This window comes from Panthera uncia (assembly GCF_023721935.1).
Source record: "Panthera uncia isolate 11264 chromosome A3 unlocalized genomic scaffold, Puncia_PCG_1.0 HiC_scaffold_11, whole genome shotgun sequence".
Lineage (NCBI taxonomy): Eukaryota > Metazoa > Chordata > Mammalia > Carnivora > Felidae > Panthera > Panthera uncia.
In genome coordinates this window covers 86,129,306-86,146,338 of record NW_026057578.1, presented here as the reverse complement: position 1 = coordinate 86,146,338, position 17,033 = coordinate 86,129,306, and the positions used below count along the sequence as shown (strand labels likewise).

General features: G+C 53.1%; 1 long non-coding RNA gene across 1 annotated transcript in view; it reads right to left on the bottom strand.

Moving 5' to 3' along the window:
- The window catches only part of LOC125937096 (uncharacterized), a 112,086-nt gene extending 97,205 nt beyond the window's left edge, over nucleotides 1-14,881 (bottom strand). Inside the window, exon 1 of the long non-coding RNA XR_007462253.1 lies at nucleotides 14,604-14,881. This is a non-coding gene — a long non-coding RNA (uncharacterized LOC125937096). The remainder of the gene's footprint in view (nucleotides 1-14,603) is intronic.
- Nucleotides 14,882-17,033: the final 2,152 nt, after the last annotated feature.

Below are 17,033 nucleotides of genomic sequence, written 5' to 3'. Positions count from 1 at the left end.
GCCACAACCCCTGAGAGTGCCATGTCTTTTTTGTTCCTTTTAATTTTTATTTAAATTTGAGTTAGTTAACATACAGTGTAATATTGGTTTCAGGAACAGAACTCAGTGATTCATCACTTACATACAACACCCAGTGCTCATCACCAGAAGTGCCCTCCTTAATCCCCGTCGCCCATCTAGCCCATCCCCTACCCACCTCCCTCCAACCACCCTCAGTTTATTCTCTATAGTTAAGACTCTCTTACGGTTTCTTTCCCTCTGAGAGTGCCATTTCACTGAGCTCATGAAGCACTTATTAAGCTCCTGCTGTTAGCTGCATGCCAGGCACTGGCTTATAAGGTAAATGTTTGCATTCTGTGTCCTCAAGAGGCTCACAGTCTAATTGGAGAGAAACAAGGAAAGAGACGTCAGCAGAGGTCAGGGCAGTGACAGGACAGTCTCTGAGCACAGAGGGGTAGAGAGAGGCACTGCCCAGGAATAGGATACAGGGGCTGCCCACTGGGATTCTCCAGAACCCACCCCTCCAGGGTGCTCTACTGGATCTCATCCCCCCTCTACCCCTTCCCCAAGCTTTCCTCTACCCTCAGCTATATTGGGCTCTAGGTGAGCCCCCAGGGCTACAGAGATGGCTGGCCATCCCTGGGAAGATGGAGAGCCTTCTGCGGGGGAGAAGAAACCAGGTCCTGCAGACCTCACACCTCACACCTCCCTCACTCCAGCCCAGACAAATCTTCTGCTGCCGCCCTGGGTCATGGAGCCCCTGGGGGGTTTGCCCAGGTGACAGCAGAGTCCCCCTATCCTCAGGATGAGCCTCAGGCCCTTCAACTTTTCTCAGGCTGTCACTAGCTTGCATTTGCTGGCAGCTCCTCCTGTGGGTAGGACCCTTTCTTTCACTACTCAAACCTTTTCAAGAGGCATCCTGAGGAGGCAGAAGTCCTCTGAGCCTCCTGAACACCCTGATGAAGGCAGCAGGCCGGCAGCAACCTGCCCCTCCCCAACCTTTTCACAAGCCCTACTCCCCTCCCCTGTCAACCCATGCTGTGCCTACAGAATTGACTCTGAAGTGTCAGACTTGGTGTCCAGCTTCCCCTCACAAGTTAAAGAAAGCATGGGAGGAGTGAGGCAGGGGTCTTTGGTGGAGGTTTGAGAAATGGAAGCAGGGATGGGAGGAAAGAAGGGGGATCCAGAGGCCATACTGGAGGAAGGGGGGTTGGGCATGGCCTCCGGAAGCTGAATGGAAGAAGCAGGGGTCAGAGGTGTGGGAGTAGGAGAGGCTAGGAGGAACCCAACGGCAGTGGCTGGAGCTGGGAGCTGCCGTGTTGGAGGTTTCCTTACTGCCTGACTATTTGCCATGGAATTTCCCGGCCTAATAAAGAAGAATTTAAATAGACCACAAGTTGCTTAATGTTGACTGTATAAATAATCCAAATCCCCAGCTCCCTTTGTTCCACAGGCTATTTGTGTCAAGAAAGAAAGGGGGTGGGGAGGGAATCCAACAGAAGTCACCGCCCCAGATCTCAGGGTTTGGGGACTCTCTGTTCTCCTCCATCAGGGCCCCGGGGAACAGGGGTTGAGGCCTGGGAGGGGGAGATTTGGGTTTCCCGGCCAAGCCTTCTGTTTGAGAGCGTGCACACACAGGCACGTAATCCCCACACAGACACACACATACACGTACACGTGCACATGTACAACGCAGCACATTACCCCCATGCTCACTCATGAGTATACGTACACACATACGCATACACCTGCCCACTCAGGCAGACTCTAGTCCACATGGGAAAATATGAGCACGTGTGCACCCCCAGAAACACACAGTGAGGTTCAGCCAGAGGCACCAGGTTCTGTCATGGGTCAGGTCCAGTCATTTCCCTGACCATTCTGCTGCTCAGCAACCCTAGGGCACATGGCTCAGAATAGGGGCCCTTGGGAATCCAGTTGGGTATCTGGCAGAGTAGCTTTGATCACACTGAGTCACCTCCAAAGAAGGTTCCTGTTGAAAACCAAGCATGACCACCACGTTCAGAGTCCTCCAGACCCCACTGCTAGCCAGTGACTAAGGACTCCATCCCCTCTGCCCACACATGCCCAGTCCTGCTATGTCTGCCTATGCTAAGACCTCAGAGGAGGTGGGGGAGACACAGACATCTTTCAAGGTCAAAACCTGGGCCAGCCTGGAAGTTTCTAACCCCTTAGTGATAGGCATGTCAGTAGGAGAGCAAGTGGTACCACTCATTCTGCAGTACCCAAGAGAAAGAAGAAGGAAGAGGGAGAAAGGGAGGGGGGTGCAGTTAGGGAAGGGGAAGGCAGGGAAGGAGAGACACAACAGGGTACCATGGGACTAACTTGTAGCTGCTTCTGCCTGGGGTCCATTCTGACTTCTCCATCCCTGTGCAGACCAGACTTAAATACTTTAGATTTCATTCTCGAAGGTGCTCCTGAGCACACTTGCACACACATCACGTGGAGCAGGGAAGAAGGGGGTTGTAGGGGATATGGGGAGGTGGAGGGGGTGCCTGGCCTCACACTTATTTTCAGGTTGGTAATCCCTGTCCTAGTCCTAATTCTGCCTGCTCCCCAAACCCCAGATTTATCTTAGCCACAACTAAAGCATGCTCCCCACCCACCTGACTGCCCACAGGGGTACAGCTCAGACTGGAACAGTAACTGCCATTCTGTGTCCAACCCCAGATTCTGCAAGGCCACATGTCCTAAGAAACCAGTGTCAGGGACTGGCTGAAGCCCAAGACCAGGATATAGGAACTTTCTGGGGGTGAGATCAGGGCTCCTACCCCAGGAACCACAATTTAATCCCATGCTAAGAATTAGAGAGTGGAAAAACCACCCCAGATAACCCAGAATATATCAACAGGAAGGAATAAAGAATAGAAGAACCTCAAAAAATAAGGCTCTTGAGTACAGAGGAAGAAAAGCCCCCTGGGATAGAACTATCAGGAATGTTCATTCACAAATTCATCCATCCAGTCATCAAATACTCATTGAGTACCCACTACATGCGAGCACTGTGTTAGACCCTGTGTTTGTGGAATTACGTGTGTGTGTGCATGTGTGTGTGCATGGATCTGGATTTAGGAATGACTCCCCCCCCCTCCCCGCCACACACCCACCCACCACAAATAAACACAGACTAGAGCAAGATCCCAGAGCCACCCTCAGTCTCAGCCCCAATCCCAATCCCACCTTCCAGGACCAGCAGGGTTTGTAACTACTTCCCCTGAGCCAGCATTGGCCCCTGACTTCACAGGAAAGTCATAGGAGTCCCTACACCTTTGCAGCCTCGACAGACTATTCTTAGGTCCATTAAGCCCTATAACCATTTTGCATAATACCCACTTGCCTTATTTCTATAAAGCCCCCAGCCCAGTGCCTCCCCTGGTCCCCTTTTGGGGGGCTCCAGGAATGGAAAAGCACATTCTGCCAGTGTTTCCCTTTCTGGGATGGCTGGGAACTTGAGGTCTGGGGCTGCCAGCAGATGGTGTGCATCTTCCAAGCTGCCTGGGAGATGGACGAGAAGGGAAGCGGGGCTGTCCACACGCTCAGAATCTCTCGGCTGTCACCAGGTCCCCTTGATCCTCCTTCCAAGAAAGAAGGGGGAAAAACATGTCTTTCCAGGCCCTAATCCTCTCCACATGGGCGGGCACCATGAAGAGCCAGGGCCCTGCTGCAGGCACGCAGGCTGGCAGGGGCAATTGTCACTCTACCCAAGGACCCCTCCCCCTGACCTGCAGCTCTGTGACTGCAGAAGCTTCTGCTCGCCCTGCCTTCCTTCCAGAGTCCCCACACTGCCCACCTCCTACCCTTGGCCTGGCCTGACCCTGGCATCCCCTTGCATACTTCTGCCAAAGGGAAACTGAGGCAGCACCAGCTGACAGACGCCTGGGTGGAAGAAGCCAGGCAAGAAGTGGTTTGCCCTAAGCTGAGGCAGCCCCCTGAACCTGAAGCCCTCCCAAGAGCATCACAGGCAAAGGTGCCCAGGAAAACTTCCCTGGTGAGTATGGGACCCTTACAAATCTATGTAGTGCATCAAGAGGGGCTCACTCGCTCACTTGCACCCCTGGACACTCAGAGCAGAACTCCAGGTGGCCCTCCTCTCAGTGGTGGATGACCCCTGGAGCTCCTTCCCTGAGGGGGCTCAGGTCTGGTGGAAACAAGAGCAGAAGAATGGAAGACCTCTCAGAATGGAACCCTGAAGGTCAGTAGGGGAGTTAGGGGGTCCCTCTAAGGAAGGTCTGTGTAGGAAGACTCTCCTCTAAGCCAACTCTGAATCCTTCCCAGCTGGGAGCCAGTGAAAGACCAGTTTGCATGGCCAATGTTGCAGCTTTCTTGCTCCAGCAAGATAGATCTTCTGCCTTTGCCATAGGCTGCAGGCTCTGAGTCTCGGCTCTTGCCATTGATCTGGGTCACATGGGCCCTGGCCCCCCACGGCTGGGTGTTAGTGACCTCTGGAAGCCAGCATGACAAGCATAGGCATGCAAAAACAGCGGATATGAGCCATACCCACAGTTGCAGCTCTTGGCAGCCCCACAGTGGGAAAAGGCCCACATCTCTGCTGTTCTAGCTCACTTGGGGCCTATCATGGATGCCCCACAAGCAGGACAACACAGCCTGGACCCTGAGGGCAGGGAGGAGCTGCCAGGAGACCAGAAGGCCAGGAGGGCCGGCCCTACTTTGATCTCGGGTGTCAAAGGCCAGGAAATGCAAGGAGGAGTACTTGCTGCCTGGTGTCCCTAGCAGGCACAGGCCCAAACCACTCTTGCTCTCCTCTGGCTAGCCTGGGTCCTAGCTGACTGGCCAAGGGCCCCAGGCAGGGGGTGGAAAGGCCACCCTCCCAGCCCCACCCCCACCCCCACCACCAGTCCCCAACCAATTCAACGGCAACTCTTTGAATAAGAGCTAATTCCGCTGATGTGGCATCTTCCTTTTATATTCCCCACCCTGTTTGTGTCTAGTTCCCCTCCAACCCCAACCCCACCCCCCACACCCTGCTGCCCCCCTGACTTTGATTGCCCCAGACATTTGCATGAAAACAGGAACTTTGTGCTCTGGGCTCCATCTGCTCCTGCTTATTTCTCACTTGGAGCTGCAATCCTTGGTCACACATGCCCCCTCCCCACACACTCACCCTCTTCTACGCAGCCTACCCCCAGTGTCAGGGACTGTGGGATTTCTGGTCCCTCAGGCAGGCTAGTGAGGCCTGAGACAGTGGCCTCCTATCTGGGCTCCCACTCACCTTCTGGGGGTCACAGACACAGTGGAACTGGAAAGCTCTGGAGCCTTAAGACTAGACTTCCCTCCTGGACAAGCCCCCACCCCCACCCACACCATGCCTCTTTCAGTCCCAGAGGAATCTCCCCAACAACCCTGGGAAGAATTCAGGGAGTCCAGGAGGGCCTTCCAGACATCAGCAGCTTCTTGAATGAGGAGGCTGGGTATATACATCCCAGGATCTCTCTCCTTGAAAGGCCTTGGCCCTCAGGCCCAGCATCCAGGAGACACAAGCTTGACTAAACGCCATCTTGTGTTGCTTATAGGAATTAAAATGGACAGTACAAAGAAAACCATATTGTTAAATATATGAATAAAAATAGATAAGCCTCTCACAGGGTACTTATTACATGCCAGGCAGTAATGTAAGAATTTTACAAATATTACCCCATTTTTACAAATATGGCCTCACCTATCTTAGATAGATGCTATTATATAGAGATATAATCCTCTCTATACAAGTGGGGAACTGAGGTACAGACAAGTTAAGGAACTTGTCGTGGGTCACACAGCTGGTAAGAGTGACAGAGCCTGCCCTCCTCCATATTTGAAAAACAGTCAGTGCCCAATCAACCCTCTGAATCTCTGCCCATGCTTTGCTCTAGAAGATTCTTTTTGCTCTTCCTTCCTATCCTTCAAAGACCATTTCCAACTTCCTCAGGAAGCCTACGTGCTCGTGTCCATTTTGAAGATGAAGAAACTGAGACCCAGCAGTCACAGACTTTACGTTGAGATCTTACAGGGACTGGGATGCCTTCTAAAACTGAACTCTGGTTATCCAAAAGTGAGAAAACCTTTTTGTTGAGAGATTTTTCATTCCCAGTTGCCCCAAATCAGAAGCCCTCAGAGGCCAAGTGAGCAGGTCAGGAACTGGATTAACCAGTCAGTGTGCAGGGTAGGCAGCCAGGGCCCTCAGAGGAGGGGTCAGCACTGGTGGGCCCCAATTCCTTCCTCTGAAGACTACACCACCCTCCCCCAGCCAGCGGTCAGTCCTACCCATCCCCCCAAGGTTTCTACTTTTGACTTCTGCCAGCTTCTGCCCCCAGGCAGCACGTTGGCCATGCCAGAGCCCACATCAAGCCAGCAAACCAGAACTTGAGGGCTCTCTCTGGGCCTGTGCTGTCAGATGGGGGAGACAGGCACAGCCACATGGGCGTTGGGGGAGGACAACAGACCCCGGACTGGAGTGGAGGGAACCCGGAGTCTACTTCCGTCTCTGTATTGGACCAAGTCATTTCACCTTTCTGGGCCTCAGTTTTCCATTATGTAAAATAAAAAAGGAGGGCTCATCAACCCCTAAAATACTCTTCCAACCCATACTGGGTGAAAAAAAGAGAACAACTGCAAACAGACCAACCCACCTGGAATGGAAGTGAGAGAACACACAAAGGCCACATGTGTGTGTTCACAAAGTGGGTGCAGGAGTTCCTGGAGTGAGGAGAGGTGGCTCTGGAGGGCTTCCTGGGGGAAGTGAGCTGTGCACCCATATCTTGTATGAGGGGACAGAAACCAGCTCCGCAATATGTAACTAGCCTGGCTGAGCAGAGCCTGGGGAGCAGGTGAGGGCCTGGTGCACCGAGAGAGGCAGGGGAGGGGGCCACCAGCCCCACAGGAAGCCCCAGCTTGTTGTTGGGTAACTTCTCCTCCTGTTTTCTGGGAACAAGCTATTTGGAGAAGAGGGGGAGGGAGACCTTAAAGGCTTCCAGATGGGGGGCCCTTCTGTCCAGGCCTGCTGCTGTGCCGCCACAAAGTCTGTACAGCGCTTTCTAAGAATCTCAGCAAATGTGAGCGGGGTGGTTCTGGGACCGCCTTCTAAGCTATTCCCCTGCCTCTGCGATTCCTACCATCCCAGAGCTAATGGGGGCCATATCCTATCCCTTACCATTACTCTCTCTTGCTAAAAGGCTGCAGAGACAGAGTTGGGTCTCATCTCTGTTGCTCTCTTCCGCCCCCACCCCAAGATGGTCTTTCAGTGTCTTAGAATCCTGGCAACCCCTCTACCCACTTTGTGGGGTCCGTTTGCCCTGAAAGCAGGGGGCTGGAGAAAAGAGGCATCTCCCCAAGTGTGGGAAGTCCACTGGAAGTTCGAGAGAGAAGACAGAACAGAACAGCCCCAGGACGGTTGTGGAGAGAAGGGGCAGGGGCTGGGGTGAGGGGGAGCAGAAAGGCGCAGGGATTAGGTTCGCTGAGAGCAGAGCCACCCGCCACTCCCCCGGCAGTCTCTCTTGTGTGTGCAGCCAGGACTTGCTGTGCGGTGGGCTCCCACTCTTCTCCTGTGGTACCCTGAGGTTATTCTTGTGCTCAGAGACCTCCCTCTTTCCTCTCTCTTCCCCTCTGACCATCTTGGCCTTGATTCTGACTCCTGGCCAATCTCCACCATCAATTACTCCCTGAGGTGGGGTGTTAGGGACATGCAGCCCCATCTTGGAGCAGCTGGCCTCATCTGGGCCGCTCAGGACAGAGTCTTGGAGGGATCACAGAAAGCTTGGGGCATAGACATTGGTGTCAGGGCTCAGTCCCACAGACTCCTTAACCCCCTCTGTACCTGTTTGGGATTTGTTCACTGGCCTTCTGGTAGTGGGATGGGGTGGGGTGGCACAGGGTGGAGAGGGGGGCTAAGCAGTAAAAGGAAAGTTTGAGAGGAGGGCTCCACACCTGGGCCTCCAGGTCCTACCCCGGGAGAGGGAAGAAGGGAGCCCCCAGGCCTGGCTATGGCAATGGGCTGGAAAAATGCATCCCAATCCCATCGGGACTCTGGATTTCAGAAGGAGCAGCAGGTTTCCCCCAAAGCTTACTGCTCCCCACACTGTTGCGACACAAGCCTGTGATGAGAAGGCATTTTTATGAATCAATCAGAAACATATGAAGTACACAACATAAGAATGAGGGACAGAAGAGCAGGGACAGGGAAGAGGGTAGACATGCAGAGCCAGAGGTATCCTATCAGGGCAGAGCAGCTCCCTGACTCGGTCTTCAGCTAGCCCTAGACCCAGCTGGGGCCACTGGGTCCCAACCATGGGGCTTTTCCTTAGAAGACTGAATGGAGTCTAAGGTCAAGGAGGACAAGGCTTGCTGGCCCTGCCGTGGCCCTACCTTGCCCTGAGAGCCTACGGAGATCTGAGCCTTAGCTCTAGGGTCCTACCTTGAATGAAAAGGAACATGAGGGATGGGCTCAGTAGGCACCCACCGTTAGACAGGGCCTGTCAAAAGTTGCCCAGAGAAGCCATCCCTGAATGAACGAGTGGTGCTCTCAGGCACAGTAGAGGATGGACTGATGTTGGGGGTGTGGGGCAGGGGAGCTCATAGGGAGTAGAAGAACCTGGCTGCTCCATAGGCCTCCTCCAGGCCTTGGCCCTTCCCAACAGATGATTCATGTTCAGATAGGGGCTGGTCATGGCTGGCACCACCTTGAGGCAGAAGGAACTAGAGGGGGCCCTGGTGTGTATGCTCCTAGCCTCTACCCCCAATCTGTCTTGCAAGGCCTGCCTGGGCCATTCCACAGGTAGCACCTACTCCCCCAACCTCTCCCTATTCTGTAGAGAGGCCTCCTGGTGAGCCCCACCAGATGGTCCTTCCTTCAAGGGCAGGCCTTTGCTCCCTCTGCTGCTCCCACCACTGTGGAACTTCCTGAGAGGTGTCCTCTGGCCTCCTAGTGCTGGCCCTTTTCCAGTGCTCTCCCGCTGTCCTCACCCCTGCAGCTCCTGGCCCCTCAGCCTCGAATCTGCTCACTGTCCCTCACTCAACATCTGACTCCTTGGCCTACTTCTAGCTAAATCCCTCCTGGGCCAAACCCCCACTGTGCCACTGCCTTCTACTGTGCCACAGACAGGTCCCTGTCCCTCCGTTGCCTCAGTTTCCCCTTCAACAAGAGTTGGGACAGCAGAAACTCCCAGTCCCAGCAGGCTCCATGATTCTGAGTTCCATCGCAGGCAATTTGAGGGGCAAATGTATGCAGATGAATATGCAAATGGGCATCTCCAGGATTTATGGGTGGCCTTAATTCCAAGGGGAGGATGTTGGACAGGTGGGGGGGGGCATTTCAATGAGGCGGCCTCAGTCTGGCTGGGCCCACTAAATCCTGGCCGGTGTCAGCGCCGTAAAGCACTGTGATGAAGGGCAGACGGCCCGCGGAGGCTACAGTGATTTACAGCCGCTGGAGCCTCCTCCCGCGGCCAGGCAGGCAAGCGCCGTGGGACAGGGACGGGGCAGGATTTATGTTGCTCGCTTCCCCACCCCGGAGGCGGCGGCAGGCAGTCTGGAGAACGGGAGAGCGGAGCGCCCAGGAAGGTGACTTTCACCTTCAGAGGCGGCACTTGGCTGGCAGAGAAGGGATGGCCTAAGGGGGCAGGAGAGGAGAGCACGGAGGGGCGTTTACAGCCTGACCCCTGCCCGGCCCCTAGCCACAGTGGTCTCCTCCAGGCGGCCTTCCTGCACTAACGCTGCCCCCTCACCCCAACCCACTGCCCCGGACTGCCACTTACCCCTGGGGCCCAACTTTCCAGGGCATGGCAAGGTTCAGGCCTGAAAGACTGGAGACAAGGGGGGTCTAGCGAGTTTCCTTGGCTGAACACAGCTCTCCTTAAGCCTAACCTCACTCACTCTCTTATGCTGGAAAGAGAAATGACAGTCCACTCTGATCTATTTTAGGTAGCCAAAAAAAAAAAGGAAGTTGATCTCCCTCAACTTCACTTTCCTGAAAGGTGCTTGCGTGTTCTCTCCCTTCTGATCCCCCCTTGTCTCCAGCAGGTAAATGCCCTGGGGTGGGGCACTTGGGGCTGCAAGCTCCCCTACACACAGAATTCAACTCCTGAGGTCGCTGGTAAGCTGAATTTTGAAAAGGTAACAGTGTTTCTCCAGTGACTCACCAGAATCTCTCAGAAATGACCGATGTGTCACTCAACCAGGGAGCCCTACTGTGTGCAGGTGCTAAGGCATGAGAGACAGAAGCCTCAGAAGCAAAATTCTCCTCGTTGTCAGGGCTGCCCAGCCCCTAGCTCTGAGGGCCTCTGCCTCCTGGCCCACCCCAGCTTCCCCATAAACAAACTTTATGTGTCCTGTTCTCATAATTAAAGGAACTGGGCCAAAAGTCCTCAGGTAAAGAAAGGCTCCTTTTGAGGATATAAACACATAAATCAAAAGGCCTGGTTCCATTGCGTTGTTCATCTACTGGGCTGACTGTTTTGAGCTGGGGCCGTCTCCCTCAAGTTCATTTTAGGTAAATGTGTCCCGGCCTACCGTACGTTTGGGCCGAGCAAGCAGAGATGCTTCCCTGACCAAAGGCTTCACCTCAGAAACCCAGCAACGTTTCAGACCATGCTGGAGTCCTACAATTTTGTCTCTAGCTCCTCAGGACTTCTCTGCTCTGGCCATATTTCCTGAGGCACCCGAATATTTTGTGCCTCTCTTATCTCTCCCCAAACAAAGACCAGACCCAGTTATTGTAAATGCTGTTGTCTCAAGCACGTCTCTGTGATACTGAATTATTCCCAAGAACAAGAGTATGAATGCAAGGAGGGTTCACAGATGCCAAACTCCAAAGACATTTCTTCCAGTGGGATTTGACCTGGAGATTTGTGCTTAAGGTCTCAGAGACTCAAGGTGCTGGTGGTGGTGGGTAGGGAAGTCACCAGAATGAGTGAGAGGGCTGCAGGGAGGAGGTGAACACACACAAGGTCCCACTGACAAATACATTCACTCTTACTCTCACCTTCAGGGTCCTTTTGTGAGAATTTGTGGGACAAATGCGAAGAACTGTGCAATTTGTGTGCTGCCAAAGCCTCCCTGTCTAGGGAACAACAGCATCAAAATGCAGTTCCCAGCACCCTGGCCCAGGCCTGAATCACCCCAGAAAAAGGGGCACTTTCACCTTAATTCATGCGAAGACACCACATAGACAAACAGCATCCGTGGTGCCAGGCACTGTGAAAGTATGTTTACTTCATTTAATCTCAACAAAGGTAGATGTGATATCCCTGTTTTACAGGCGAAGAACTGGAAGATGGCAAGGGTCAAGTACTTTGCCAAGCTCACAGGGCTGATAAGCAATGGCAGTGAGATTGAAACAGCATGATGCATTCCCTAACCCAACTTCTTCCTTCTTGGTTCACTCCCTGCCTGCACCCTCAGCTCCAGCTCTGTCCCTTTACTCTGGCTGCTGCAACCCACCAGACCTCAGCCCTAATCGAAGAAGATTAACAATACCAAGTGTTGGCAAATGGGCGGTTGGAGGGAACGTAAAATGGGACAAGTACTTTGGAAAACTATTTGTGAGTCTGTTCCCAACTTAAACATATACCGACTATATGATTCAGCCATTCCACTCTGAGACATATACCCAAGAGAAATGAAATAATATGTCTATATAAAGATGTGTGCGTGAATGTGGCTGGGAAGAAAGGAAGGGAGGGGCATACAGGGGCAGGAGGGGGCTGGAGAGATAGGCCTACTCCTGGGCTGCCTTACTTCACTCCGTTCCTCCTCAATCCAAGTCAAAAGTTCTTGGGGTCCTAAGCCAACATCGTCGGGGCCAACGTGAGTGAAGGGGGAAGCCACCTGAGGTCTGCGAAGTGCTCAGAGGGCCTGCTGGTGACTGTGCCCCAGCTCTGGGCTTTCTGTTGGGAGTGGAGCAGGGTCCCCGCCAGTGGGAAGGGCTGGGCTGGCATGAGGGGTAAGGATGGGAGAGAGGGTGGAGTGGCGCAGGCCTAAGTGGAAAGTAGCAAAGCCAGGAATGAGGCAGACGGAGGAATTAAGGCCAACCGGGCTTAAAAGCTCACAAAGTGCCTATTAGCCGAAGGGCTGCAGTATGGCAGCTCTGTGGGAGCCCAAAATTCACCCGTGCCACTGAGATGAGATGCTTATTAAGGGCTCCAGCTGGGTAAGAAACCCAGGCTGGCTGGATTTGCCCCTTGGAATGGGTAGCACCAACTTCTAGGCTGAAAGTTATAGGGAACTGATGCTGGGTGGGCAGGCAAGAGTCTGACTCCCTTCCCAGCTAGGCTACGCCCCACCACCCCAACTTCTACCCTGTGCTGGCTCTGAGCCTGAAGACTGGAGAACACAGGAAACCCTTCCCCTGCTGGCAATGAAAGTCTGTAGGTCCCACTCTGGAGCTGGGAGTGGGCAGAGCTGAACTACCCTCAGGAGCCCCTGGAGGTGGCCCCCTCCTCACCCCTCCTCCTTCTGCCCATGCCCCTGGTTCCCTACTTCTATGTCTGCTCTCTGCTGGGATGGAAGCCTCACATCTTCTGCCCCCCAGCACTCTGCCCTGGTTGCCCTTGGCAGCAGCCAGGGTGGAAGACCAGGCTGTCCATAGCCCCAAGAGAAAAGACAGTGCCACAGGCTAGTTTCATGCATCCTCAAAATGGCATTAGCTCAACTGGGGGAGATTGGAAGCAGGGAGGGCACACTGATTCCCTTCCCTGAGGCTGATGTTCACGATCAGTTTGGAGTTACATCTGTCACTTGAAGCATTAAAGTGCCTTCCAAAGTCAATCAGGATCACTTACCTTTCCCACCTACCATTTTGGACAACTTAGGTCAGCAAGGGGAGTCCAGTATCTGCTGGCTTGGCTGTCCTGCCAGGAGAGCACAGAGGAGCAGGACTCCTTGCTGCGGCCAGGACACTGCCCTGACCCCACCCCTGCCCACCCCAACTTGAAGCTAATCTCCTTCATTCTGCGCTAGGACTCCCATGCCACTCACCACACTTCCCACGTGAAAGTACACAGTTCTCAGGTCCAGTTTACGGGGTTTTGCCCCTTGTTTTCAAAAGCAATTTCTCTCTTTGTCCCAAATGTCACTTCCACTGCCCAGTTCAGGCCTGCACAACTTCTGATCAGAGCTGTCACAGTCCCCCCACTCCCCCACCCGGCTGAGGTCGGCCTGCTTTCCCCCACCCCCTAACTCCTCCCTCCCACCAGTACAGCTGCTCAGGAGAACCATCCACCTACTATGTGTCTGGGACCACAGGAACTGGAGGCAAGGACAGGTCTGTCTTCCGGTGCAGAAGATGGATGTGAACCATCTAGTGCAGCAGAATTATCCTGCAGTGCAGGGCATGCCCCAGGGGCAGTCTGGGTCCCAGAGTCATGGAGCACATCTGGGAGACTGCATTTATGGAGTACTGGAAGAGGACTAGAGCTCTGCTAGAAAACAGTGGTGTTCTCAGTAGTAAACAGCCTGTGCAAAGGCTCAGAGGCTGGTTATCAAGGTCTTCTGTGCCCTGATCACACTTACTTATTGTGCTGGTCAAGCTCTTATGTCTGTATGTGACAAAAAGACCACCTCAGACTGACTTAGACAACAAAAGGAATGTGTTGACTTTTAACCCAAACTCAACAGATTGAGCCAGAGAAGCTCGACCCAGCAGCTTAATGGACATTACCAGAGTTTCGGTTTCTCTCTGTGTCTTTCTTCTAATATTACCTTCGTAAGGTGACCCTCCAGCACCTTCCAAATCTCCCTTTCTATGTAACAGTGACAGGCCTCCCGATGCCACCCTTCTCTATGCCAAAAACATACACACCTTCCCTTCCCTTCCCTTCCCTTCCCTTCCCTTCCCTTCCCTTCTTCCCTTCCCTTCCCTTCCCTTCCCTTCCCTTCCCTTCCTTTCCCTTCCCTTCCCTTCCCTTTCTTGCTGGGACTTTACTCACTCAGAATTACAAATCTTTCCTTGAAGCTCATTGGCTAGGACTTGGTCAAATCTCCATCTCTGAACCAATCAGTGAGATCCAGAGAATATGATTCTCTCATCGGCTCAGGCCAAGTCATCGCTCCACCCACCCTTGACTGTATAGGTGAAGCGTGGGCACAAAGAATCTGGTAGCCAGGAGTACCAAGATGGACACAGGGCTGGAGAAAGCACCTGTCCTATGCATGACTGTAGGCTGAGAGGGTCATCTGGGGTTTGCTTCAAACCAAGTAACAAGTCTTGAAAAGGGAGACTGGGAGAAAATGGTGGGCCCCCAACTTCTCCCTACTTTCCTTTCTCCTGATTTATCTATTCCATATTAGTTAAGCTGGAAAGAGAGCGTTAGCTCTCAGCAGTGCAATTTTCATCCCTATATCATCCCTATATGGAACAATCATGTGTGTGGGGGTGGGTGGAGGAGAGAGGGAAAGTGGGAGAGGGGGAGAAAGAGAGGAGAGGGAAGCAGAGCTAAAGGGAGAGAGGACTGTAGGTATATAGTCTCCAAATCTTCATTGCTGGTGTCATCTTTCTTTGGAATACAGGGAAGTGTGGGGATTGAAAACCCTTACTTCCAAATACGAAACAGTCATAGCCAAGAAAAAAAGTACACAGAAAATGTGATGCTGACCTTGAACCCAATGAATGTGGCTCTCTCTGGGAGGCTGAGGCACCTTCTGTGGTTCCATGGCCAGTGTGCACCTGGAAAGGAATGGGGCTGTGACTTTGGGGACCTGTTTTGCCCGGGGCAAGGCCAGCCCTTCTCCCCCAAGGAAGCTACAGCCCCAGCCTCTGGCATTTCCTGGGACAGCCCGAGGTGGGTGGGATAGTCTGCAAGGGTCTCAAGCCTTCAGTTCCACAAATCATCCTGTTTTAATGCAAATGGCAATTGCCAAGAGTACAGCATGTTTTCCTGTGTCAGCAGCTCAGTGACTAATGTCCCAAGATAAATGGCTTTGCTTTGCCTTGTTTAGAGTGATTCTGTAATCTTTCCCTCCTTTCTGCTGAGGGGACTCCCCAGATCCTTCCCAAGTGCACTCCAAGGCTGAGGAAGCCTGGGCATCAGGCCCACCAGCTGTGCTGGGGTCATTCCATGTGCAGTGAGAGGCAGGAGCAGGTGAGAACCTGGGCTGAACAAGTCTGGAGCGGACTGGCCATCAGTCCTCAGCAAATGACTGGGGAAGAGCTGAGAACAAGCTCTACATTCCGGCCAGTGTGGAGCTCGGGTTGGAGGGAGGATCCAGAGCACCCAGGACTACGGGGGAGAAATTTGGGTCCTGGGATAGAGACAGAGAAGAATGGGCAAGTAGGACAAGGGAGAGGTCCAATGCCATCTTGTGCCATGTGGGTATTCCTAAACAGCCAGAGATGGGGAGCGGTTATTTTTATTTGTTTACTTTTTGACCAGTGAAGATTTAGGGTTTGGGGAATCTTGGTCCTAGCACCTACTGTCTGTGGCATCTTGGGTGGTATTGTTCTCATTTTACAGATGAGGAAATGGAGGCTTACGGTAGCTAAGCAATTTGCCCAAAGTTCCACATGTAGCTCATGGCAGCCTTCAAACCTAAACCAGGACAGTCTAGCTTCAAAGTCAATAGTGTTGAATGAAGCAGCAATTGGGAGAATAGATCTCCCCAGGTACCTGGTGACTTCTGACCACCCACCTGAAACCCCAGCTCCTCACCCTTCCAGAAATGCATCCTTGCTTAACCATAGTGCAAATGTTGTGGTTTATATTTCCACCCTTCTGCCTTCTGAACACATTTCCCAGTCCCCTTGTGGATCGTGGACCATGTGATGTGCATGACTTTCAGGCCAGAGCATTTCACTGTCAGTGTCAAGCCCTCCAGAGCTCTCCCTTTGTCACAGCAGCAGGCACTGTTCTGAATTGCTGCTCCATCAGCCTGGGTCCCACATAAGGACATCACGGACAGGACCCCAACCAACTCACAGTGGACAATGGAACATGAGTGAGAAATTAGTCTTTACTGCTCCAAACCACTGGGATTTGAGGTGTGTTACTGCAATTAAACTTATCCCCTCCGGACTGATAGTCTCCCCTGTCTGGGAGGAGGGAGCAGATGAATTCTTGTAGATGTACACAGCCGTGTTCAGCAGAGAGGAAAGACAGGAAACCCATTTCCATCAGCCACACCATCCTGTTTCAGAGAGGCCAAGTGGGACAGAGAGAAATGAGCATCGGGGGGAAGCAAGGATTCCAAGAGCCCCGAGCCAGAGAGCTTTCAGACTGCAGGGTCACCTGGCCTCTCTGAGGTCAGGACGGCAGGGTCAGGGAAGTCTATTTCACACAACCCAGATCCAGATGGCTGGAGCCCGGAGCTGTCTAGGCCTCATGCAAGAGAAGGAGCTGAGGTGCCCCTGCACCAAGCATTACCAGGACCTCTCAAAGTAGTGGATGGGAACAGATTCAGTTGGGCATCTTTGAAGACAGGTCCAGGGGGCTGGTGCCCAGTTACCTGAGTGCAGACTCCCTTCTCCAGGCAAACCTTGTGGGCGGTTGACAGGGTCCTTTGTGGGTATGAGCCCTGGAACACAGACTGCTGCAGCAGGGACGGGGCTGCAACACAGGGGAAGCAGTCTCCTGGAAGTGGGTCTGAGCCCAGTGGAGAGTGTGGGCACTAACCCTTCCCTTGGGTTGTCTTCCCCTCCTTTGGCATAAGTTTGCCCATCTCCCATTTCTGAAAGACAGCTGCAGGGGAAGCAGGTAGACTATAAATTAGCCCCTTTGGATCTGCTGGTTCTGAAGCTGCATTTGAATTGGGAGAGACCCTGGAAGCTGATGCTTACAGGGGACACCTGTAGAAGAGGGAGGGGACGGTGTAGACTTTCCCATAAGTGGCAGCTGCCTGATTGGTGTGATAGAGGGGTGCTTCAGGCCATAAGTGACCTCCAAGTATCTTTCCACCACTTCCCTCTTTCCCTGTGGTCAGGGCTAGCCTTTACTCACTCTTTACCTGACATCTCTTGCCTCCCAGCTCCTCAAAACTACCTCCCCGCCTCCCAAATATGCCTGAAAGATCTCATCAGCCTTCTTTCACAA